The sequence below is a fragment of the Galleria mellonella genome, unplaced genomic scaffold (genome assembly GCF_026898425.1).
Source record: "Galleria mellonella isolate WM207_F2 unplaced genomic scaffold, CSIRO_AGI_GalMel_v1 utg117, whole genome shotgun sequence".
Classification (NCBI taxonomy): domain Eukaryota; kingdom Metazoa; phylum Arthropoda; class Insecta; order Lepidoptera; family Pyralidae; genus Galleria; species Galleria mellonella.
Genome location: NW_026441980.1, coordinates 4,813,612 through 4,839,699, shown reverse-complemented (window position 1 = coordinate 4,839,699; position 26,088 = coordinate 4,813,612). Strand labels below are relative to the sequence as shown.

At 32.3% G+C, this 26,088-nt stretch overlaps 1 protein-coding gene across 3 annotated transcripts in view; it reads left to right on the top strand.

Annotated features, from left to right (window-relative positions):
- Positions 1-713: 713 nt before the first annotated feature.
- LOC113511665 (cardioacceleratory peptide receptor-like) overlaps positions 714-26,088 on the top strand; it is a 157,976-nt gene continuing 132,601 nt past the window's right edge. For 2 of the 3 annotated variants that reach the window (XM_052896702.1, XM_052896690.1), the window contains exon 1: positions 714-1,059. The gene's annotated coding sequence lies outside the window, so the exon portion shown is untranslated. Of the gene's footprint in view, positions 1,064-26,088 lie in introns of all 3 variants that reach the window. The other variant, XM_052896694.1, reaches the window with a different exon arrangement.

Sequence of the window (26,088 nt, the reverse complement as noted above, 5' to 3'; positions counted from 1 at the left end):
TTTTTGTATAATGATATTTGAGCGTGTTTGACTACAGGCTTATCTGTTGCAACTAAAGGTTTAAAATTAAAGACAAAAACTTTAATAATGATTATTCATTATAGTATTGTTAGTAATAGAGATTAAAAATCCCATTGCTAGTAATATACCCAACCAGGTCGACCTGCTCGCGGTTCCCCCTGGAAACTATCATAGTTAATTCCTGATGAATTCATCATGATGGGCTAACTGGCCTGTTTTCATTCTCATCAATTACCTTTCACTGGTGCTCCGCCAGCGTATCCCGTTAGCGCAGGCGGGGTTACCATTTCATTTTCATCTACCAAAAAAAAGTATAGGACGATAGGATTATGAGAGTATTTTTTTGTTAAAAATTTTGTCAGTACCCGCTAGGAGGTTATTTTTTTTTTGTCTATTAATTTCTTTGCTCCGGCATTAAAAAAAAATTTTACAGCATATTAGATACAGTTATCATAGTTGTGTTCTTAAAGGTTTAACTTAAAATCTGATGTATGATTCATTTTAATACGTTATCTAGAAGTACTTTATTTTGTTGGCTCAAAATACACACGCATAGAAGACGAGGGATAATAAATAAAAGCTAATAATTTCATCTTGATAACATGTCGGGATGTTATATAAAAATTTGCGATCGGTTCGCAATAATCGTAGGATAGCGATTGCAATGCGGCGGGAACGTTCCTTCTACAACTTGCGTGGACCACTTGTCGAGTCAACGCGGTTGTGACCGCCCGCGCGAACGTAACTGTCTCTCGCTCCCGAAACTGCTAACGTGAAACTAATTTTAAGTTCCAGAACACTATAAGTTATGTTAGTAAAAATGTTTTTACACGATGTGACTTGAATTGAATAATTGTTTTAATCAGTACAACGTTTAATTTAACTCATAGAAAAAGTTTTCTAAACTTATTGTAGTGAAAAAAATTTTTTCTTGTTTTAAATTTTTTCTTTTTGTTAAAAAGTGAGTATTTTGTTTTGTTTACAATGTGTTTGATGACTTTTAAATGTTTTAAATAAACAAGAGGAGGCAGAAATCTTGTAAGTAAGTTTATAATTTATCTTTTATTAATGTAAGTAATTTTCATTATAATTTTACGATCACAGTATGAGCTGGTACTCCTTGGAATATATTATTAGCATAATTATATTTAATAGCACATAAATTCAATACTATACTAATTATTACTTTGTTCTCGAGGCAACTACCTTGATTCTGTGATGTGAATAATAATAAATGATACATAAATTTATATTTACAAAAAAGTATTTATATTTCTCCACAAAATAAATATTAATTATTATTTTAATGTAAGGAAAAAATATTTTAAATAGAAAAATAATCAAAACCGGTTCACTGTTGTTTAAGATATCGCATATGTACATAACTACGAGTACAACAATAAAAAAGCCACTTCAAATATAACAAAATATAAATGAAATAGAAAAATATTTTCTTTTTATAAATTAAATAAAAAAAATCTATTATTAATTGATATTTAGTTAATAGCCGATATTTTTAATGAAAAAAATTATATAGACAAATAAAAATAAAAAATAATTGTAAAGTTAATACGTATGTATTATCATACAATATTACACTGATATTTACGTATTCTTAAAATATTAAAATAATTAAGGCAATGGAAATAATTTAATTAGTATATTATTTTGATATATTCTGAAAGGATTAAAATTAGTAAAAAATTGATAGTAACTATAATTTACTAAAGATTTTTTTCACTATTGAACTCGTGACAACCCTTGTTTCTACCTACATTCTAAGCCTGTACTATTAATCATGTAAATGTCTAAATAACTAGTTATGCTCACAACTTTGTTCACATAACGGAGATTAACAATAGCTTATGTCCTTCTCAATGCCAAATAACATGTATGTGCAAAATTGAATTCTGATTCTTCGGAGTACATCGGATCTTCAAATCGTAGTCAAGTATTGGCATCGCATTCTCTTAGCGACTCCTATTGGGAAAAATTATTATGCGTTACAGTCATATGAAATAAAATGCATGAGTCTATCTATTTGAATTAAACAGTTTTAAAATTACTAACAAACGCTACGTAGTACTAAGTTTGGCACCTGTTTAATTGCCTTAGACGATGTAGACATGCAAATATTTACATTTTATAAAAATACTGCGAAAAATAATATAATAATATAATTTTATGTAATTTAAATTATTATTACACATTAAAAATTAAATGTATTTTACAGCGTTATATATCGTTATATTGCTTTTAGAAGTCCTTACAATTAATTAAGTGCATTCTTAATTGATAGAAGCCACGTTATGTAATACTAATTGGATGATATTTTACAAAATATCGTCACATAATTGTACAGTTTCTAACGTTAAATTATAAAGTAAATAAATATCAACAAATAAATATGGTCTATAATATACATACGTAAAAGGAAATTAATGAACTCACTTTGTTTTTGTCGTTTTCGATAATTGTTTCGAATTTATCTGGAAGTCTTCTTCAGGGGGCGTTCGGGGCTTTGCGTCAAAAAGTTTCGCCTTACACTGAACATGAAAATGAACATAAGTTTTAAAAATACAAGTAGATATTGTTTGATAAAATAAACAGCGAGTTTACGGGGGAGCAAGAATTGTTAATAATGGAATAAATGATTAGTAAACTCACTGCTAGCAATATACCCATATATTGGGTCGACCTCCACGCGGTTCCCCCTGGAAACCATCGTGATTGATTTACTGTTGATTTCATCACGATGGGCTAACTGAGCGAGTTTACTCATCCTACTATTCTTATTTTAAATGAATGAAACGTCGTTGTTGTCGTTGTAAATCTTTATTGCATTAACATACAATGACGGTCTTATATCATAGAGAGATCTTTACCGATAATAATAGATATATTACATGAACTGATAGATATTATACAAATGTTAGATTCAAAATTCTTCGTATGGTCCCGGCATAGAATAGGCCAACCCTTTCTTTCCTGTGGGTGTCGTAAGAGGCGGCTAAGAGGATTTAATGGTCAAGAGATGAGCAGCAGCATCCCTCTTAAAACATGACAAAAGCCTCACCCCGGTTGCTAACCACCTGCCAATCGTGGCAACTACTGACAAACCATCCTCGTGGGGGAGACCTAAGTTCAGCAGTGGACAGTTAACGGCTGATATGGTAGATTCAAAATATTTGAATTTATGAGTAGAACGCAGTTAAGTGTAATAACCGGCAGAAATTTCCTTGCTAGCAGCAATATTTTGCTCCATACAATAATAGCTTCATAGGCGGCAAAATTAATATAGCGATAAGAAGTAAATCCTCTTAATTGAAAAGAGTATTATTGAAATTGATTCGGTATTGACGATGATTTCGCGTATTATGCACACAGAAAATATAGAATTTGTGATGAATTTCATCACGACACACGAACATTTTTTTAAGTTACAAGAAATAACACAGCAATACATGGTGTTATTTCTTGTAACTTAAAATTTTTTTCTAAAAAATTTTAATTATATTATTTATAAATAAAAAAAAATACTAATGCGTTATAAAATTAATCATTGTGATGTAATATTAAACTATATTAATAATGAAAAAATGTAGTAGCTTTTCATTTATAAATTATAAAACTTATTAAAAACACTCGAGGGAATCTCGTGAAATGTAAATTTAGAACGTTATTTGAAGACTTTCATAAAAGTTTTTACATAAAAAATATTTTCATTTAGTACTAATTACGTCCGCGACTTACTGGGATAGACTTGCTTGCGTTATTGTTACACAGGCCAGTGTACTAGGTATCTCTGAGGGATGATAAACGACATCAAATTCTGGTCATTTGACCTTTGATGTGTTCAGAATTATCAGTTAACTTAACTTTATGGACACTCACTATTATATATGGTTTCTTTCATACATGTGCTTATATTACTTGCATTTACTTACTCTAACTTGCCTACCTCGCTTTGAAATAAAAATTTTTGTTTGTATAAATAAAATCTGTTATTGGCTGTATTCATAAGAGACTTAGCTTGTAAGTTATTTTTTAAGAGCTGTGGATTTTTGTATAAAATAAAATAAAAAAAAAAGAATGAACTGACTGTTTCCAGAAAAGACCGCGCGGAGATCGACTTGATAGTTTTACGCTAAGATGCCATAAATCAGAAAGTATCGAACATGCGTTTTTTTTATAATACAAACGTGTGGTTCATCGGATGATGATGATGGTACGTAACTACCGTCGCCCATAGGTATCCGCAACACCTTAAAATAGAAATTTTGAATGAAATGAAATTGAAACAAATGAAAGTTACTAAGAATTCACCATTTTAAAATGGTGATTTTCTAAAGTTCTCGACTTGTCCGTATATTTAAAGCTTATTCACAATTACACATTCAATTATGATAATTATTATATAAATTTTGTAACAATTGAATGAATCCTGTCAATAAATACTAGTGAAAAACCAGTAAGTGTACGATACATGAGAATGAAGTCACTAGGAATTAACAACGATAGATCACGTATATAGATACCGATGGGGCATATTATTAGCAATGGGGCTGTTAAACCCCATTACTAGGGATTCCTTTTCTCCCTTGCTGTTTTCGGTGCGCTTTTTCTCTGGACAATTTAGATAAGTCATAAGAGCCATCCGTTCACTATCAGTGTGACCATATATTTGATTATTACTTTTAATATATTAAAAGTAATAATCAATCTTTTATTATTACTTTTAACCGAAGTGTAAACACAAATCAATACCTGTAAAATTGTATATTTCATACTCGGACTGGAGATCTGAATGGACTGCGAACGGTAAACGTCATATCGTTCAAAACCACCAGCGGCGTGATTTGGTAGATTTTTCATGGACCATTGGTCGGGATAACGAGTTTAACTCTCCACAGCCTTTATTTTATCTCGACGTGAAGTTGAAAAGGTTGAATTATGATTTTAGTAGATCGTGCGAAAACTCACTAACTCTAAATCTCGAGTAGATAGATAAATTTTGTAAGTTTTGGAAGTGAATAATTTACTTTGAAAGATCTAGAATTAACTTTGATTTAAACTTTTCAATAGAATCGTAGTTTAATAGTCATTAGTATATATATATAACTATATTCAAAGTTTCAGAATATCGTCAGTAAAGATATAAGAGTTTACTGTCTCCCCAATTGCAAAAATGAAAATACTTGTTTTAAGAATAAACAAGACATGAATCATTCATGATAACATTGTATTGTAATAATATTGTATTTAACTGGCTACGTAAGGATTAATAGTTTAACGAATTGCGAATTCTTCTTATAATAAAATACTTATATGTATGGTAAATTTCTGAACTATTTTTTTTTATGTGTGAAAATGTAATGGTAGCTCCCCCTACGCAATCGGTATACGCTGATGGTGCATGAGTAAAGGGCGATAGGTGAGGATGAAAACAAGTCAGTCTCTCATCATAACGAATTCATGTAGAATAAACCATGATGGTTTCCAAGGGCTACCGCGTGAAGTTCGACCTGGTAGGCTATATTATCAACAATAGGACTGTTAGTCTCTATTACTAACAATACCTTTCTACCTGGTTAAGCTGTTAGGCGGTAAGAGATGACTGTGGCAGCGGTTGTGTTTGCATAGCTGTGTTTCGGTTGAAGGGTGGCATATAGCGTGAATTTACAGAGTACAGAGGAATAACACCTCAGTCCTCAGGAATGGCAACGCATGGGGGGTATCATGGGCGAAACAGTATACTCTGTTGTGTCCATGGTACTGCTCATGTCTATAGGCGACGGTTACCACTTTCCATCAGGTGGGCCGTCAGCTTGTTTGCCATTATAAAAAAATAACTAGTTATTTTGATTTAAAAACAAAACTACTGATTGATTTTGATAAAATTTCTATAGGATTTCAACCTGTAAATATATCCTATTAGATAAAAAATAATTTTCTAAATCGGCTCACAACTAATAGAGTTAAAAGGTAACAAATATAAAAAAAAATATAACCGAATTGATTAGCTCCTTCTTTTTGAAGTCGCTTGAAAATCAGTACCTACAATCTTTTATGAAGACAATGATAAAATAAGTGAGATATTGCTTTCAAGATGCTATACCTGTAAGATCCCAAAGGCAATTCTAAAAGACTATTTATAATATGATCGCGTTTCTTATGGGCTTTCCGTTTGGTTGTACTGTGGGTTTGAATTATCCAATTTATTGTTATTGGTTTGTATTTTGTGTTTATTTATTCTTTTATTATATTTTATATAGTCTTTCACGTGCGCCGCTCTATCACTAAGGGGTATTTTTCTGCTCTTTTATTCAACACCATGTGTTTACTTTTATTATACCTTTTAGTTCATTGTCAGACTACTTTGTACGTAGTTGAAGTTTTAAACTATCGTGTGGTTTCAGAATAGAACGGGTTAACCCTTCCTTTCTAGAGGGGAAAGGGATTGTTAGTAATGGAGACAAAGAATCCCATTGCTAGCAATATACCCAACCAAGTCGACCTCCTCGCGGTTCCCCCTGGAAACTATCATGGTTAATTCCTGATGAATTCATCATGATGGGCTAACTGGCTTGTTTGCATTCTCATCTATCACCCTTCACTGGTGCTCCGCCAGTGTATCCCGTTAGCGCAGGCGGGGTTACTATTTCATTTTCAACCATAAGAACCCTTCCTTTCTCGTAAGAGGCGACTAACGGATTTTAATGGTCAAAGGATGGGCGGCAGTGCCTCTGTTAAAACATCGCCAAAGCCAAACTACGTTTGCAAACCCTCCTGCCAAACGTGGCAACTACTGACAAAACCTCCAAAGAGAAGGCCTATGTTCAACAATTGACAGTTAACGGCTTTCACTATAGATAGCCATAAGGAATGGTCCTGAGTCACCTGCATCCACTGACTCCTTGCAATAAATTTGAGGTCGTCACTCCATCTAGTGGGGGGGTCGTTCTACATTACATTATTAGGAATAGCAACGCATGAGGAGTACTATGGGCGATACAGTATACTGTTTTGTCTATGGTACTGTTCATGTCTATAAGCGACGGTCACCATTTTCCATCAAGTGGGAAGTCAGCTTGATTGCCATTCTAACTCTTTTTTGCATAATGGTGGAAATTTCCATCATAACATTGAATGCCCAAAAATTATTTAAAAGAACAAGTTCACTTTAAATTGATCATGTCTGGATACCTTTTCAATGTCCATTGCAGAAAAAAAACATAGCTGTCAAATTTATTTTTTAACCATTTTTCTCTTAATTTTGAACATGAATTATATCACCTTAATTTATTTCACCAATAAAAAAAAAACATGTAAAGAAGGGTTAATTCGCATATAAAAAAAAATCATTTATGTAAAGAAATTTCTGAAACTAAATTTAAAAAAGACATATCATTTCGAGTCTTCCATAGTAACTCAACACTTAAATAATATGTCTCAAAATTCTTGCAGTTTTTCGACTTTTGTTTCATTGGTGAAAACATCCCTCAAATAATAAGTAACTTTCAAAAATGTTTAATATAAAACAAGGTTCATTATTGGACTTGTGAATTTGATTTCTACCTTTGGTTTTGACTAACCAATAGTTAAGTAATTAGTTAGGTGAGACTGTCAATTAGCAGAGTCAGGGTTTATCGTGTTTCATTATGTTACGTACGGTGCGGGGTGGAATAAAATTAAATAAAATATGGTCGTCGCTATATAATTTACATGGGCTTTTAGCAACTAAATTTGATTATATGATAGAACAATACTGATTGAACAAGGTTGAATTATATCATATCATTATATCAGCTTTTAACTGTCCACTGCTGAATATAAGCTTCCCCCTTGGGGGGTTTTGCCAGTAGTTGCCACGCTTGACAGGCGGATTGGTACCCGCAGTTAAATTTTAGAGATCTTTTAAGAGAGATGCCGTTGCCTATCCCTCAAACTTCCTTAGTCGCCACACGACTAATGCAAGATTGAATTTAATAAGATTTATTTTATAAATATAAAAGTACATATATTTATACTTATATACTTATAAAATCGTTTCTGTCAATACACGACCGAAACGACTAAGTCTAGAAAGCAGTAAGTATATAAAATATGTTTCTTTAATAACGTATCATCCACTAAGAAAGGAATAGGAAACACCACGCTTGTATAGCCGCGAGCAACAGCTAGTATTATTATAAATAAGTAAATGTAACAAATTAATAGTAATACGAGTACTAAATTACTTCTTATAATTTCATCACCATCATCATCATTTTGACGGTCAATGGCTCATATAAAAAAGAATTTAAAAAAGGTACCAAATTGGTAAAACTATGTGCCATATGAACAATGACATGAATAAATTGCATTTGTTTTTGACCCATCTTAACATAACCCTCTTGTATAAGACCTTAAAATATGGGAAAGTTTTAAAGTACATACTGCTCGGATATATCTATCCCATCCCATAGGCGAGGAAAGGATATAGCAATTAAATTACAGAGTATGGAGCCATAATATCTTAGTTCTTAGGAATGCCAATGTATAAGGAGACTGCCTACATATTCCTATATACATTGTATAAGCCATTTTGTAATTGAATTGGAAGTAAATTTCTTTCTTAACTCAACGAGTTCAGTACGTACAAAGTTATTTCGATAACCACAGCTGAATTTAAATTAAGACGCTGGTAATGAATGAATCAAGATTTTGTGTCGCTGACCTCGTTTGGCCTTGACATTGTTAGACTCTAGAGTAGAGGTGGATAATATATAGCAATATCTGTGTATTATAGTTACAGTATCTATATTATGCGCCAATAAACGGATGTATTAAGTATTGGTTATCCAAAGTTGAATGAAGAATCTGACCGAAATGTCGTGAATTTACTGGGTACAGAGGAACAAAACCTGAGTACTCAGGAATGGCAACGAATGGGGGGTATCATATGCGAAACAGTAAACTCTGTTATGTCCATGGTACTGCTCATGTCTATAGGCGACGGTACCACTTTCCATCAGATGGGCCGTCAGCTTGTTTGCCATTCTAAGTAGTATAAAAAGAAACAAAATGTATATAGATATCCTACAAGTATGTAATAAGCGATGTCAAATTGCGTGAGGACCTTTTTTTCTGCTATCAATGTCTTGAAGAAATCAATATATAGATATGGGAGCGGTTCTGATATTACTCATGTCTACTTTAGAGCTATCTGCTGATTAAACATGGGTGATAAACATCATATATAGTTTCGAAATCTATTTACTATACCATACTATTTCAGCCATTAACTGTTCATCGCTAAACACGGGCCTATCCCATAAGGGGGCTTTACCGGTAGTTGCTATGCTTGGCAGGCGTGTTTGATGATATTGTAAAAGGGATACTGTTGCCAATCCCTCAAAACCTGTTCTCCTTTGCGTGAGTCTGTGTGAACGAATGCTTAATGAACATTTCGCTTTGAGATTGTTTCTTTACATTTGTCCATCCTACTCCTTGAGTGTGTTTACATTACGGTATAATTTTCCACATGACGTATCTTTTTCTTAATTTTACTTTGAATGCCCTTTTAAACCCTTTTAATCCGCTTTTATAATATTTTATCTATGGCATACCTAATGTAAGACGGATGAATCCATGAGAAATGACTAGTCAAATGTTGCATCAATTTCGGCATTGCATATCCTATTCAACTGCGGAATATGTGGAACGAAAAATTTTACGATCGAAAATAAAATGAATTAAACGATGAGCTATTTTATTTTTAATATTATATTAAATTATGGAATTATTTATATTTAGAAACCTAAAAAGTACCTAGAAATCTAGAAGTAAGGGAAATCCTAGCTTTTTGCCTGCAACTTCATACGTATGAACTTCAGAAGTAGGGAAACCAAGTTATGACTTTTATTAGACAAGATCAATTTCTCTTTAACATCTCCCATGTACCGATGTACATACTACGTACGTACTATACGATTATAGTTACTAATTTATTGCTTTAAAATTACACTATGTAAATATAAAAAATATTTTTTATTCAATAAACTTAATTATAATTTTTTTTTAAATAGTGTATATAAAAAAAAAAACAAAAACCTTTCGAGCCGTATTGGAGGAGTGCGATCACAAACAGGGTGATACAAGATTTTTATATTACATAAATTTTAGGATTATATACGAATAACAGGGTTAGTAATTAGGATGTATTAAATGATGAGTCTAGTAGTACGTTTGAGTTTCATGTAGCAATTTTACAAGTTTATGTAATTAACTAACTTTTGCCCGTGGCTTTTCATGTGTAGTGTTCTGTTTCCTCAACGTTGATGTTTCTTCAAGTAAAACATTTTTAAAAATAATTTATTAGTGGATGCTTACTTTATAAAAGAAGTCTGTGTTCCATTCTTAGTAATTTTGGCTGTACGTTGATTGTCAGTCAAATGATTTTACAGGTATACATTATCTTACATTCTTAGAAAGTTGAGTAAAAATAGGTATATTTTTTTACATAGGATCACTAGTTTAGTATCGCATAACACTAAGTCTATTGACCTATCATAAAGGCGTAGATAAAATTAACGATCCACTAAAACTACACTATTTTTAAGGCGTTCCCTAGACTATTCCCTAAATCAGGCCACACCTTAGGACACGTATGATAAACTTTTTAATGTTATTACACTATTGTCATTCATCGTCATTATCATATCAGCCGTAAACTGTCTACTGCCGAATATAGACCTTCCTGATAAAGGGGGTTTTGCCTATAGTTACCTTACTTGGCAGGCAGGTTGTACCAGAGAGAGACTTTGTACAGAAGTCGTTTGCCTGGACACCTCTGTCCTATTCGTGTTTCTATCGTGAAGTAGTTGTTTTTACATGGCTGTGTTTCGGTTTGAAAGGTAGGATGTGGCGTGAATTTACTGGGTACAGAGGAATAACACCTTAGTCTTCAGGAATGACAACGCATGGGGGGTATCATGGGCGAAACAGTATACTCTGTTATGCCCATGGTACTGCTCATGACTATAGGCGATGGTTACCACTTTCTATCAGCCACTTCACTTTCTATGGGCCGTCAGCTTGTTTACCATTCTAAGTAGTATAAAAAAAAATGTAAATAGATATCCTACAAGTATGAGCGATGTAGAATTTCTGAATTAGAATTCTAAGTTGCATGAAAAAAAAATTTTTTTTAATTTTTTACAGTTTGGCGTTATTTTAAGAGTACTCGACCATTAAGTTCCTTTAGCCGCCTCTTACGACACCCACGGAAAAGGAAAGGTTGGCCTGTTCTATGCCGGGGATTATAAGGCAATTATAATAATTATTTTTTAATTGACTTCAAAAAGAAGTTGGTTCTCAATTCGGTTATATTTTTTTTAATGTTCGTTACCTCTAACTGTCTGTTACATAACGACTCGAATTTTTTTGGTTAACTGATAGACTACATTCTAGACTAATAGTTAAGATACATTAAAATTTAAGCTATGCAAATGAAGTCGCAATTTATTACTATCAGAGGGGTCGTGTGCTTGTTCGCAAACTTTGCAGTATAAAAAAATATAGTTATTAATCAGAAGTTGCGAATGTAAAGTAAGTAAATGTAAAGCTAGTATTCGTATCCTATATATTGTGATGCAGAAGGCGAATGGCATAAGGCATTTTATCATGACAATATACCTAATGGCTCTTTCATGTCGCACTTAAGACTCTGTGGGAGTTGTCCCACTGTGTACAGAATATAATTTTAAATTTCAATATTAAATTTTACACTACAGTTATTTTAAAACGAATTAAAAATGCATCGGCTTTATTTTATGACAATTGAAGCCGCGGGTTTTTATTTGCTATCTATATTATTTTTATTTTTATGTTATTATTTATATTTTATTGCTATATATCTAAACCTTTGAAAGTTTAGATATATAGCAAAAAAACCTAAAAAAGTATTTAAACCTTTGAAACAGTTTTCCAAATAATTTCTGAAATCTGGACTATATAATCGTCATGTCAGCTTTTAACTGTTCAGTGCTGAACATAAGCCTCCCCCTTAGGGGATATGCCAGTAATTACCACGCTTGGCAGGGGATTGGCGACCGCAGTTAGACTTTGGAGATATTTTAAGACGGACGCTGCTGCGCATCCCTCTTGGACTATATATAACTATTTAAATATTTTATTTACAAATTCTACGTTTAATTCGACAATTACTTTATTTGTTTTTTTTTTTTCTTTATTTATGCAACTTAGAATGCTTAGAAGCCGACGCCCCACCTGATGGAAAGTGGTAACCGTTGCCTATAGATATAAACAGTACCATTGACAATAGTGTATATTGTGCCGTCTGTGATATCCTTTATGCGTTGCCATTACTGAGAAGTAAGGTGTTATGCCGTATTGGTCGTGTGGTCCCGGTATAGCATAGGCCATCACTTTTTTCCTGTGGGTGTCGTAAGAGGCGATTAAAGGAACTAAATAGTAGAGGAATGGGCAGCAGCGTCCCTCTCAAAACATTTCTAAAAGCCTAACTGCGGTTACCAACTCGCCTGCCAAGTGTGGCAACAACTGGCAAAACCTTCTTTATGGGAAAGGCTTATGTTCAGCAGTGGACAGTTAATGACTAAAATAAAGACAGCTGCTTCATGACAAAAACATAAGTGGGACAGAGGTACCCAAGCATGTCACTCCTTGTGGTAGACACTACTACTAAATCCTTGCTATTTTTTCGCGAGACTTCATTGTGGTTCCTCAGTAAACATGTTATTTCATCATAGTTGTGATAATTGCACTTACATTCCGGTCAATCAAGTAATATTTTGGGTACATATAGTCAGATATTATAATAGATGAAAAAGAAAAACAAGAATATTATAAAAAAAAAAAACAGAGATATAAATCAACACAAAGATTTATGAAGACGTGCACAATGTAGCACAGAAAACAATAATACTACAGACAAGAATTCGGTTTATATATTAATAAAAAATAGTAATATTACTCATAACTTACAATATTATGGTACATATAAATACAAAAAGGAATTTATTACTTCATGAAATAGTTTTTTCGTTCAGTACACTTTTATCTCTATTCTACTCTCGATTTGTGAATATTTACATTATTATAATTAATAAGAGAAAGCTATTTTTATTTTAAAAAGGATAAAATTTACTGTTGGTCGATGAAATGCTTCGTAACCACATTAGATTTAAGTAAAATATTTGAATTTAGAATCTAAAATTTTGGATTTACTATTGGATTTGATTTGGAATAAGCAGAGTTCTACTCTACAAAAGTAATCATAGCTTCATTCGTTACGTAATTAATATAAAATTAATATGAAAATAAATTCTTTCGATTGCAAAAAAAAAAAACTATAGAAACATTCAGAATTCGTGACATAATCGTCTAACATATTAATAAATTATTTTAAATAAAGTTCGCATCTCCTCTTTTAAAGAGTAATGATGACAAACTTAAAATATAGACAAATTTTGAAATTTATTAAAAAAATACTATAAGTACATGTTGTACTAATAAAGCCATCATTGTTACACCGCTTTCACCATCGCATTGCTCGCCATCGGCAAATAATCTATCATTACATCTTAGAACCACAATGATCACGCACAGTGCGGTTTCAGAGGAGCTTCCTTCCGCGAACAATTAGGTTGTGGAATGATCTTCCTGCCGAGGATTTTTCCAGAGACTACATCATGAGTTTTTTACAAAAAGCGTATTAAAGTTTTTTAAAGGCCGACAAAGCGCGTGTGACATTCTTGGTGTTACAGGCATCCATAGGCTACGGTAACCCAGTTTACCATCAGGCGGGCCGTATGCTAGTTTATGTATAGAGTTCTATAAAAAAATAATTCTTAGAGATTTACAATTTTCAAGATTTTTTTTATACAACTTAGAATGGCAAATAAGCTGACGGCCCACCTGATGGAAAGTGGTAATCGTCGCCTATAGACATGAGCAGTATCATGGACATAATAGAGTATACTGTTTCGCCCATGATACCCCCCATGCGTTGCCATTCCTGAGGATTCAGATGTTATTCCTCTGTACCCAGTAAATTCACGCCATATCCCACCCTTCAAACGAAACACAGCCATTAAACACAACTTTCACGGTAAAAACACGAATAGGACAGAGGTACCCAAGCAATTGACTTTTGTACAAAGTCTCCCTCTGGTATTTATTGTTTACTAGATACATCTTTTAAATTTCAACGGAGAATTATTTCAACATTATTGTGAACATTTCGAAAGACTGGAGGGACTTACAACCATAAACATATTGGGATTCATTTTGCAAGATAACAATAGGCTCAGAGAATAAATTTTTATTTGCACTTGAATCAGGGTTGAGTCCTTGTTTTTAAAACAGACGTGTACAATTTCTTTATCAATTTATTATACGACTTCATTGATAATTATTAAATCGAGTTCAAAAAGTCGATTTTCAATTCGTCTGTATTTTTTGTTTGCAGATAAAAGTATGGTAAGTTCTTTTTGGAGGTTTATGCTTAATCTATTCGAATGGTATTAAATAAAGCTATATTTTTTAATATTGACAAACAGTCTATGATGTCTTCTGAAGCACAAAACAAGTAACAATAAATTATTTTAAAGTATTTAAACGTAATTTTGGAAGAATAATTGAACCGAAGTACGAGATAACTCAATATTACTTGAACAACTGCAACATGAGCATCGTTAATAGCGAAATTAAAGAGAATTAATTAAGTCCTTTGCACGTCTAGTTCAAACAGTACTAGTAATAAAACTGTTTGTGATTATTTATGAGCAGATTAATCTGCAAAATCAGTCTCCTTTGTAGTTAAGTTGCCATTTAAATATTTAATCACCCGATTTTCGATGTATAGTAACATCTTAGCTGTGTTTTGTAGTGACCTACTTTACTTAGTATTTTTTTTGGGACCTATAAACAAAATTTTTATTATTTTTTATCTTGGTATTTATCTTATCCAGTTCTTTTAACAATAGTGGGAATTGATACAGATTAAAAATATTACATGTCGTTAGTGTTCTGAGGCTCTAAGATGATTTGTAATTAGTTTATCTCGTGTAGATATTTTTCCATATTTATGTTTAATTCAATAATTATTTCCATATTTGTTTAATAAAGTATAAAGTTACTACAAACTTGCCTGTATGAAGAAGTTATAAGGTACTCAGCGAGTAATGAAGAGGGCTATGTTTGGAGTTTCTTAACATGGTAGAATCTGAAATGAGAATATTCGCAGAAGAACAAAAGCGATCGACATAGTTCGAAGGATAAACAAGCTGAAGTGGCAACGGGCTGGTCATATAGTTCGAAGATTCGACAACGAATGGGGAAGAAAGTTTCTTGAGTGGCGATCCCATACTGACAAGCCCAGTGCAGGACAATTCCAACTAGATGGAGCGACGACCTCAAATGCATTGCAGCAAGTCAGTGGATACAGGTGGCTCGGGAACGTTGCTTATCTTTATATTTTAAGAAGTCTTTGGGTAGACCTATGTTCCTTAAGGGATACTTCACAGCTAATATGATAATAATGAAGCAGTTGACATTCCATTGTTTCTATCTACCCTAATGGGAGATAGGCGTGACATGTGTATGTATTTATATATCATGATAAATGATCGAAAAAGTATAAAATACCTATATAAACAGAGAGAAGTATTTATATGTTTTATAAATATTTGATACTTGAAAATAATTGATAATTCTGATAAGTCTCCGCCGCTTTTAGATTACATGGAATTTCTTTGAATTCAAAAGTTGTTGAAATATGACGATCACTTGCCAGTAATTGAAAATCATCATTGAACTGAAAGTAATGGCGAATTCTAGCAAAGGTTGACTTAAATAATAATAGACGGCAATAAATAATACCAGAAACAAGTTATCGATACAATAATTCTCGTAATTTCAAATTGAAATTCATACGAAATACATTCTTCTGTATTTTGCAATCTAGAGCCCCATTATGAGTAAAACTTAATTGGATTAGGTATTTACGTCAGATAGGTTTGAAATAAGTTTTGCACGATTTTTTAAGCTATTTTTGCCAAGAAATATTTCGTTAAATTGATTCGTGACTGTCTTTTTTTTAACACTAAAAATTCAGATATTTTTTCATTGGTTTGATTTATTTTTAATCTAGGTGTTCAATATTCAATTAATAGATTTAGGAATAGGTTGGTCAAAATATAATTGTAATTAGTTCTTTATATTACTATATTAATTTAGTATTTCTAGTGTTAATATTTTATTGATTTATTATTATATAGTAATATTATAATTTTACCCTCATATTCATCATAATGAAAACTTTCTATAGTTAAAATGGGTTAATTGTTAAAATAAAATCTATTTCATTAAGTGTTATATCTCTTTCTTACAAATTGATATTTTTTTAATGGAGGAAAATGGAATAACATATAGGCTATCGGTATACGCTGATAGTGCACCAGTAAAGGGCAATAAGTGGGGATGAAAACAGGTCGGTTTTTCATCGTGACAAGAATTAGTCATGAATGACGTGGAGGTACTAACAGAATATATTGCTAGTATTATTGCTATTAGATCCTATACTCTATAACCTAACCATCCTTTTCCCCAATTTTTTTATTTTACGAAAATTAAATGTTAATCCCGCCTACGTTATTGGTATTCACTGGCGGTGAACCAGTGAATGGTTAAGTTGTAGCAGATAAGTAGGCCCATCGTGGTGTGTTCATCAAAAACTAAGTACGACGATTTCCAGGGGAAACTGTTATTCTAATATTTTAAATAGCAATGCGAATTTTAAAGCTCATTGCTAATAATCCCTCTTCCCCTCCCTTCTACAAATTAGTGCAAGAAAAGAAGGAAATACTTTAATAGTTAAAATAGGTTTATTAAATGTTTGAAGTTATTATGAATAAGAGATACAGGATAAGATTTACATACATATATCCTAATAAGACATTGAATATTTAAGCAAGCAGTAAAAGTCGACATTTGTTTTTTAGATATTTGATTATCTATTTACATTATATTAATCAGAAAGTCAATTTGTTTGTTTGTTTCTGCCTTATGCCTTAACGTCTTAATCAATCACTATGAAATATGTTATACACGAACTGTATGGCATTTTGAAGGACATATACTATAGCTATAGTTTTTATTCCTATTAGTCAACATACCCCGGTGTCGTAGACGAAGTCGCGGATAAAAGTTAGTACATCTGTAATCTCACGATATGGTCTAGAAGCTTATTTAGTAATATAACAATAATATAGCTTGCATTAGAAAATATAGCTCTAAAGTGTACTTATAATATCAACATCGACTCAGGAAATAATATCGTTTCAGTTTCTTTGCTGTACTACTTAACTGCACTCAGCGCTTACGTTCAAATGCAATAACGTATTTGGTATGAAATTCTTATTTAAAATAAATATGAGGGAACACGACGTTCTCCCTCACCTATCCTTAAATAAGCCTATGACCATCATTAGTAACAGTTCTGAGCTATTTATGTTCACCAATTTTCTGCATTTACAATTACTATATCAAGTAATATTGCGTTAATCTGTACCACAAAAATAAGGATTTTTTTACTTATTCTTGTACCTAGAGAACCTTAATTACAGAAAAAATATAATTAATTATATTTAGATAATATTTTATTATTATTATTATCTGCCGTGTGGTCCCGGTATAGAATGGGCTTCACTTTCCTTTCTATAGGCTGTCGTAAGAGGCGACTAAAGGAACTTATTGATTGAGGGATGGGCAGCAGTGTCTCTTTTAAAACATCACCAAAGCCTAACTGCCTGCCAGGCATGGTAATTATTGATAAAACTCCTCCTTTTGGTAGAGGACCATGTTCAGCTTTGGACAGCTATCGGCTAATATGATGATTATGATGAATATTTGATTATGTTATGGCAACTTATACTTTTGCAAGTTCAGGCTTATTAATGTGTGTATTTGTTTATGTAGTAATAGGACTTAATATCAGAAAAAGGAGTATATAAAAATATATAAATAAATTAAATAAATATATGAAACATTGCTACACTCAAAAGGATTCATGTAAGATCATTGTAACATAAGAATGCAATAAAGAAATAAATTTCACATGATTATTGACTCTTTGGTCAACTTCATTGCCATCAGACGGGCCATATGTTTATTTGCCACCTTCGTGGTAAAAAAAGCTTTTTTATTCAAGATGGAATGGCAAATAATTTAATGGTTTATCTAATAAAAAACGTTAACCATCTACTATAGATAGATATTGTAGATCTTTACATTATAATAATTTATTCAACTAAATCGACCCATATAACTAATGTACTACCGTTTGTAGTATACGTAGACGCTCCATTAGTTTAATTAATTATTGCAAGTAACCGAGGTCTAGAAAATTTCCCAAGGGTAAACAGGGATCAGTAACTTAGAACGATTATTCAGAACCATTTAAAAATGTCTATATAAGTACGGGAGATTAATGAATTGTGTTTTTATCTGGGAGTCCTTAGTGTCTACGTGTAATTGTGGTAAATGTTACGTAGGTGAGACAAGGAGAAACGTATCCACAAGGCTGGTCGAACATATCCGCTCTATGAAGAAAGTGAGCATGGACAATTCAACTATGACGGAGTATGCATTGACCTCTGGTAGAGAGAAAAGCTGTTTATTCCTCAAAAGATTCGTGAAGCAATAGAAATTAGTCGTCATCCTAACTTCAAAAAGACAAATTATTGAAAGAAGGTACAATGAGCTTTGCGTGTTAGACTGTGTTGGACAACTCCGAAGAGAACAGCAGTAAAGAAGAGAGTCCTTCATAATCAACGATAACTACACGAAATACAGTTACTCATCTCTGACAAAACCAGTGTCTCCGGTCACCGTTATCTCTATCTCCACCCCCTCCCGCACCGTCATTACGGGCTTGTGAGCTGCAGTTCGCTGTGTTTCGTGTTAAGACTGTGTTAAACAATTGGATATTTAATTAATCTGCTGTTTTGTATAGACATTGAATAAAAATGAACATAAGCTTTAAAAATAATCCTTAAAAAATCTTACTATCTTGTTGATATAATAAAATTGTAACTTGGTGATGAAGAAAAGAGTCCTTCATATTTTCACATTCGTGGTATAAAAAAAAAAACTTTTATTACAACAAGAGAATTTGTTAAATCGAGACCAAGAAAAGGATACCTATATTTACTGGGAAAGGGCATTTTCCGATCCAGTTTGAAATCTCGAACTTTAAAATGCTTTTATGAGGCGTCAATGAAATGTTTATATAGTTTGCGTTCAGAATGTATTTGATCTAGAATTTATAGCTTAGAGTTGTAAGTTGAATATTTTATAGAGTTTATTATTAATTTATATTTGAATGAGATATTTGTTCAAAGTTTATAATGGTTTGTAAAATGTAAGTTAGTGTTCCCTCTAAATGTGCTGCTGAATATTCCGCAGTATACAGATAACGGCTGATGATGATGATGATGATGATAATGCAGCTGAATGACAAATAAGCTGATAGCTAATTTGATGAAAAACAATATTCTCCGCATATTAACATGAACAAGATATTTATGTCTATATCTCGCGCTCGAGTCACGGCGCTCACTTACAGCCGCTCATTATTAAGGATCACAAATTGATCCCGTAACTAGTCGAGCTTTCTCGATCTAATTCTATGTAAGTTAAACTGGTAGTTATTACATTAAAATATGAACAACATGGTAACGAGGGAGGCAATGAGATTGTTAGAGGGGTCTAAAATATATCCATCAGGTCGACTTCCACGTGGTTCCCTTTTAAAATCATAGTGGTTAATTCTTGAATTATTAAATTCGCCATGATGGGCCAACTGACCTGTTTTCATCCTCACCTATTATCTTTCACTAGTATAATGATACCGCAGGCGGCATTACCATTCAATTTTCACTCATCATTAAAAAAAAAAACCTAGATATCACCTTAGATTATTTAAATAGAGCATCGAGCCTCAAAAACGGGTCAACTTTTTGTCAGGTAATTGTCAAATTAGCTGACTCTTTTTTATCAGTATTCTATATACTTGCGCATAAAATGTATCTTGGCGTGTTATTTAATAAATATAATGAATGTTTACGTATTAAAAAGGCGTAGAAATTATGAGACAAAATAAATATGGAAGTTATAAAAGAATCACTCATGACTATTTATCGTGCAAGATTGTATGAAAAAATTGACCCGTTTTTCTCGAAACATTTGTATGGAGACACTCGTATCTATATAATCTAAGGATATCACAAAATATTGTAGCGTTTAGACGCCATTAAGTCATAGGACATTCAGGAAGCCTTAAGGCTTTTTGTGTTGCCCTTTTTTGAATAGGATTTTATATCTCCATGCCTTGTAATTTCACTGCTCCATAATCTGCTGCATAATCCAATCATACTTTAAATTGAAACATAACCTTGCAAGCAGAACTGTTTGGTAATAGGAGCACGTGTGGGGCAGAGGCACCCACAGTGAATACATACATTATGTAGACAACGTTTGTTCAAAATCTCTGTTATATAATGTGAATATTATCCAAAATTTTTGAAACAACCCCAGTATAAAAGTTTATTGGACGAGTGATGTTTGAAAGTATCGAAAGGGCCAAATTAAAAAGAGTACTTAGGCAATCCATAACATAGTCCAATGTTAGCAAGGCGGACTACCAGTCCCATTGTTAGTAATAAATCCTGTCAGGTTGACCTTCACGCGGTTTTGCTAGAAATCATCATGATTAATTAATTAATTTATTTATTCATTAGTATGAATATGTGTACATGGGCTAATGCTAAAAGCATTCTTTTCATCCTCAACAATATCTCCAGTCACTGGTGTCAGAATACTAGAATGCGGTATTACTATATTATTGATATAGATACATACTAAAATTACATATATAAACGAATAAATATATATGAATAATAAATATACTTACACATGTATGACATATACTATATTATACACGAAATTGAGAATAATATAAAGCACTTAATAATAATAATTTTTTATCATTGAATTAGTCACGATGGGCTTACTGACTTGTCTTTTTATCCTCACCAATCATCCGTTACTGGTGCCCCGTCAGTGTATACCGATAACGGAGACGGAGTTACCATTCCATTATCATGTATTAAAAAAAATCATAGTCCAAAACGCCTGAAGGTTCTCAATACCTATTTTTAGTAACTATAAACTCCACCCTTAATTTCGCTATTACATATTCTCATTATAACGACCCAGTGTTTATATAATTTCTCATTTACACAACTTCTGTGTGACAGAGTCCTCTGTGACTCATTACAAACAATGTATAATATTTTAAATTATGCTAATTAAACACAAACAGTAGTTACATTAATGATTTAACTAAAAGCTACGATTTAATGGAACGATAAACATAGCAGGGTAATGGTATTTCAAGCTGGTTGCGTCCCTCCCCCCTGCCCCTCCGGTTTCGTACGAGTGTACTAATGAAGAAAATTAAACTCTTTATTTTGAGAAACTGAACAACTGAACATCAGTTGTTCAGTTTATCAGCGCTATAGCAATTAAATTGTTTTGATATTTTATTAATAGATAAATTAATGTAACTCTTTTTGTTGTTGGCAATAAATGTTTTCTTTCTTCTTTCTTTCTTTTAGTCTGTCAAATCTAGCAATATTTTTGAAAATCTCTTTATTGTTTTCTGTTTATTCCACTTACAAAATTTTTCAAATGGAGATTTTGTTTGTTTAATATCTTGGTTATGTATACGCAAAAGAAAGTTTATCTTATTAAAAATATGAAACGTTTTTAATATAAATATTTTTCACCTACAGTGTGGTTTCACAAAAAAATTCTTCCACGAATGCTCGAGCTTTGGAATGAGCTTCCTGCCGAGGTTTTCTTTAGAGATTACAGTATGGGGTTCTTCAAAGGGGTATATTAAGGTTTCTTTAGGGTCAGCAATGCGCACGTGACACCCCTAGTGTAGCAGGTGTCCATAGGCTACAGTGACCGTTTACCATCAGGCGGGCTGTATTGTTATTCGCCACGTTTGTGGTATAAAAAAAAAAAACATTTTTAAAGTAATAAATTTTATTACGTCAAATTATGTATGGATTTTGACAAACTTAATAGTGCACATGAATATACACCGACTACATAATACTTTATTACTTAGAAAGAGTTTTATTAAATTTTGTTTAAATAGTGTTTTAAATTATTTTGTGTGTTAATACAGTTACTCACTTATTCATTAAAACGCCAAACGTATCGTAAACCTATTTTAGCTATTGATGTGTTTTGTATTTTTGCTTTGTGTTGAAATCTCAATTTGAGAATAATATTACACTGTACGATATACATAAGTACCATAGTGATGTAACATTGAAATGCTTAAAATAGTTTTGAAGTACATTTTAATTTTTATAATTAATGTATATATATAAAAGATACTTGTGTCGTCTATACATGTATATCTATATCTGCGTTTTGAGTCATGTAATTACAAGCGGTATACGAGCGGGTGGACATACTTCGGGTGCTTCATTTGTAAAATGAGTTGGACTGTGGCCATTTGATTGCAAACCGCACGCAATATGGCTAACCGAGGGAGTTAGTTATTCGACTATCAACTACAGTATACTGGCGATATGCTTTGATTTCGTATGGTACATTATTTTCAAGTATCACTTTCTTGAGGATAAGACAGCGTAATTTTAACTTTTAAACTTCTTTTAAACATACACTGCATGTTTTATGTTTTATAAGAGACGGGAATAAAGGTGATCATTTGGGTAAAATAATTTATCTGAATTATTTTGACGTTTCGACCAGGTTACATCACGATTACATAGTTACGATTACACGGAAAAAATATGACTCGTATAAACTAGAATTTAAATTCAGATTCGGAAATGAATTCGAGTTACACAACTCGAGTTAGCAGGAAGAAACCGAGTGAATGATTTGTTATAAATTACATTTTTATATACTTGTTCTTCCATACAACTCTCTGTTAGATTTCGTAGGTCGGATTGAAATAAAAATGTATTTATAGTTCACAATTTATAATTTATACCTTTCTCATTAGAGTTATTACTGATTTAATCATTAATTTACCGCCAAACCAAACACGAGTTACGGAGAATGCAACTCGAGTTAACTCGAATTTAGCACAACTAGAGTTAACTCTAGTTAGTAAGTCGAGTTGACACATCTCTAGACTGAACTTAATTTAATTCCCGTCTCTTATAAAACATAAAGCCAACGTATCCCATAAACTGGGTTATTTTTTTAATTAGAAAACATTAAGTTTATATATAATATTTATATAAAAGTAAAATTAGGATGTACTCGTATTTGTACACATAAATAGTTCGAAAACAATATATAAATGATAAGTGAAATCTATATTAAATAAGGGTGGGTAATATACAGCAATATTTATATATTGTAGTTATAATATCTAAATATATATTGGTACAATACTAGACTAGAGGGAGACTTTGTACAAAAGTCGATTGCTTGGGTACCTCTGTCCCATTCGTGTTTCTACCGTTAAGCAGTTATGTTTGCATGACTGTGTGTCGGTTTGAAGGGTGGGATATGGCGTGAATTTAGAGGGTACAGAGGAATAACATCTGAGTCAATAAATTGAGAAATGAGAAGAGAAGAGAATGAGAAATTAAATGACTATTTAAATGACAGAACTGCGTGGATTTGAATTTTGTATTAATGTGAATTGTATTGTAAATGTAATTATTGTAATTTTTTTTTAAATCAATATTATTTTATATAGTAATTATTATAATTATAAAATGACGAATCATAAGAATCTGTAACAGATGTATATGAATAAAGATGATCGATTGATTGATTGAGTCCTCAAGAATGGCAACGCATGGAAGGTATCATGGGCGTAACAGTATACTCTGTTATGTCCATGGTACTGCTCATGTCTATAGGCGACGGTTACCACTTTCCATCAGGTGGGCTGTCAGCTAAGTTGTATAAAAAAAAAGATATATTAGATATTGGTTATCCAATGTATAATATTAAAAAGAAGAACACGCTCGTAATGAATATACTTAAATGATAAAATTATATATTTTATTTAAGTTCGATCAAAAACATCTTGACTTCGTTGAAATATTTTATATATATATAGTAGCCTCGCTACGCTGCAACCCTTCGCACAAGCATTCAGAGGGTAGGAATAAAAACATAATAATGCGCGCATTGCTGTCACTCTCCTATGCCGACACATTCCGACCGCGCATTCTATTTAGAGCATAAGTAGTAACTGCTAGCAACATTGATATTAATTTGGGTTTTATAAGCAGAGGTGGGACACATAAATCTCTTCAACGAAATCAAGATTATTTTGATCGAACTTTTTTATATTTGATCATTTAATTATTCTGACTTCTTTACTATTTTATCTTTATTATGTAGATGTTCAGAGGTTTTTATCAATGTTGCAAAAGAATTAAATAAATTAAAAATAAATAAAAAGTAAAAAACAAAATTTAATCTGTGTACATTTCTTTATTATATCCTAAATAAACTGAAAAACATGGTTCATTATCTAATTAATCAATAAGTTAGAAGTGGTATCAATAATTGGCCTATTATAGAAATGGAAATACTGCTGATTGGTCAGACCAACCAGCAACCTTAAAATGACATCGACACTTAGGTTTGCACAATGAAGCGGCAGAGGTCAACTAGCCACCATTGGGCACCAAATATGGAAGTATCAATGCCACTCTCTTGAAGAGTTAGTTTTATCCAACGCCCTAACGTCTGAGATGAGACGGCTTTATATGGTTTCCTACTAGTTAAAATTAAATGGTCCACATCATTAGGTCTTACAAAAGAAGTTGATGCTACATAAAACTTAAGTGTGGCATCTGAGAGCAAATAAGGTCTAGAATTAAAAAACGGTAGATTCAATGAAGGTTGGCGACGACCAATACCTGAAGTTTTAATTAAATCTGATATAGATAACTATGCGGTCATTGTAATAAGTAATGTTTGAAATTTTTATCAATGACAATGTTTGCGTTCTTTGTCCCAGCAAAGCTAACAGCATCACTAGTTTTTTGCTTAACATTTCTAAATTAATCGAAGAACTGAGAGATTGGCCAAATGATTAAGTACAATGTTAGTATCCCACGTAACAATATAACGGGGGAAAACGGGTTTCAATTTGAAAATACGGAAAAACGTTTTATCTTTTCATCATGACCAATATTATTACTAGAAATTAAGGAAATAGCAGATCTATGATTATTTAAGGTTCCGTAGGATGACCCTGATTGGAAACATTCTGTCAAAAAAATTAGCAGGGAACTGAGATTAACTTCATAAAAATCACAATGATTCTGATTACAATATTCCCACCATTTTCTTAGACAGAATTATACTGCGATATAGTATTCCGAGACAAGGAAGAGATCATAACATTTAACTGCTTTTGGTATTGCTTGGAAAATCCTTCCCGGATAACACTCGCTACCAAGAAAAGTTGACCATGTAGCGGGTGAACTGAACTGAAAGTAGAGATGGAGATATTTATTAGGTCTAAAAGTTACAGGTTTGTTACAGATTTGATTTAAAAAGGCGGGAAACGCAAGGCTGTGATGGCCATTGTGGTACAACCACTATGCCTGTAGCTCTATCATGTATAATTTTGTTTAGCCTATATTATAACGAAAGATAAGATAGAAGAAATAAGTAGACCAGTCCAAAGTAAAAGCGTCAATATTATAAGCACGGGTATCTCTTTTCCACGATATGTACTCTAAAAGATTTACGTATTAACAAATCAAAAAGGTATCAATATCTGTTTACCAAATGTATATACTATTTCTGAAAATGCATATGACGCTAATTCCATTCAGTATCAATATTTAGGTTCCTCGTGATTCTCTATCGGCTTCAGTATTTAAAGTAGATTTAATATATGAAGGGCAAAAATGAATATTCTTTTTTGTCACATTTTAATATTATATTTGC